The sequence below is a fragment of the Triticum dicoccoides genome, chromosome 5A, assembly GCF_002162155.2.
Source record: "Triticum dicoccoides isolate Atlit2015 ecotype Zavitan chromosome 5A, WEW_v2.0, whole genome shotgun sequence".
In the NCBI taxonomy this organism is placed as follows: domain Eukaryota; kingdom Viridiplantae; phylum Streptophyta; class Magnoliopsida; order Poales; family Poaceae; genus Triticum; species Triticum dicoccoides.
The window spans coordinates 449,215,601-449,217,356 of NC_041388.1; the positions used below are offsets into that span (position 1 = coordinate 449,215,601).

At 39.1% G+C, this 1,756-nt stretch overlaps 3 non-coding genes across 3 annotated transcripts; all 3 read right to left on the reverse strand.

The window, feature by feature from the left end:
* Positions 1 to 209: 209 nt before the first annotated feature.
* On the reverse strand, positions 210 to 300 carry LOC119304518. Its single transcript, XR_005148333.1, has one exon. It is a non-coding gene; the product is annotated as a small nucleolar RNA Z223 (small nucleolar RNA).
* Positions 301 to 353: 53 nt separating this feature from the next.
* On the reverse strand, positions 354 to 438 carry LOC119304737. The gene has a single exon (XR_005148450.1). It is a non-coding gene; the product is annotated as a small nucleolar RNA U36a (small nucleolar RNA).
* A 506-nt stretch (positions 439 to 944) lies between these two features.
* LOC119304489 lies at positions 945 to 1,036 on the reverse strand. The gene has a single exon (XR_005148305.1). It is a non-coding gene; the product is annotated as a small nucleolar RNA SNORD96 family (small nucleolar RNA).
* Positions 1,037 to 1,756: the final 720 nt, after the last annotated feature.

Genomic DNA, 1,756 nt, shown 5'->3' on the forward strand with positions numbered 1-1,756 from the left:
TATGAGTTAGAAGGAGCAGAGTTCAACTAGTACAGCCAGCAGAGCTCAACTAGTACATCGCAGTACACATGAACCATCTATTCCACGGCACAAGAGTAAAATCTTGCTATAACCAGTAGATTATCCCCTAACAGAAGCTAATTAGGCACCAATACACAAGGCACAGCAAGAACATACTAAATAAGCCACGACCATAATACATGAGTACTAAACAGATCTTGTATAACAGGTTTTTCAGTCATGAATTTTCAGAAGCAGAACTAGCATGTTTGTTGAAAGTGTTTATCATCACAGCCATGGTCAAACAGAACACATGAATCTAAAAGAATGACAATAATGAGACTGTCTCTTTTTGTCTCATATTAAGAAATTCAACCATGTTTTCCCTTGTCCTTCATGAATTAATCAAAAGCACGGGTTAGGTTCAAATCACTGCCATTAATCCAAAGAAATGGCAAACGCTGCAAAGGGTTGGCAAGTAAACCATTTCTCTATCCGCGCCCACTACATCCCCCTTAGACCAAGTGCAACAAAGAGGGATAATAGAAGCTAAGTGCAAACAGGACAAAAAGCAGAAGAATTTAAAAAATGTAACTTATGAGAAGAACAAAGTGCACAATTTTTTTCTCTCAGATGCCAACCACAAGGGTAGCACAGATGATGCACACATATCAACATGGCATCAGTTCAGACCGCCCGTCTGCTTGTACTCTCTTCATAGAGAAATATTTTAGACCAAAAAATTATCAACAAAGATCAGAGCAACTTAAAAAATATGAACATATTTGTCCAGTCATTAGGTGTCCAAAAAGATGGTGTTTTATTCGGTTTTCATCATTGTCTAGCCATATTCTATACATAGTAAACAACAGAATAAAAAACTGAAAAATAGATGACATGTAAGTTCGAAAGTATTAAAAAAATTACAGTCAAGCTGTTTAATTTGTCCTCAGAATTGCAGAATGATAGCATGGGCGCACTACGACCAATCAGTCCCGAAAGATGGTATGATTAACATGTTTTTCATCACCGGACAAATAGAACAGTAACACAAACAAGTAGGTCTACAAAACAGAACTTAAATTACTACAAAAAACAAAATCTGACAAAAGAAGACAGAAAAGGAACGACAATAATAGTAATACGTGAGAACATCCCTCACATCATTCACTTTAGCGACTCATCTTTTCAAGCATTCAATCAAATCATCTTTTCAAGCATGCAAGTGGTATCCAGAATTTGGATATAGGTAGTACGCTCATGTGGTGAATTTTGTGAATCTATACTATGCATCTACCAAAATGATCGCTCCCCTCACATGCAAATATAATTCAGTCCAATTGCTTTCTTCTCCCCTCACATGCATAAGTCAAGAGCAGACCATCTAAACAGGCGGATCAGACCTTCACCTTGGGGGGGAGGCGAGTGCTACCTGTTGCCGTGTCGTCATCATGCTCAGGTGGTCCTCCTCCTCCTCCTCCTCGAGCAGGACAAGGTTGTTCCTCCCCTACACTCCAATGGCCATCTTCTCCAAGGACATCTATAAGGGCAGAACACACCATTGATGCAAGTGTCACCAAGATAGTTTCAATCAAAGTTAAAGCAAATGTAAACATGCAAACTGAGCCAAACCGAGGTGCATATTCATATGTGTGTGTATGTAGAGATGCAAGTGCCATCTGAATTTTGGGTAACCAAAGCATGATTGTTGTTGTTGCTACTTTAGCAGCAACAGCATCCTCAAAGTCAAACTGCG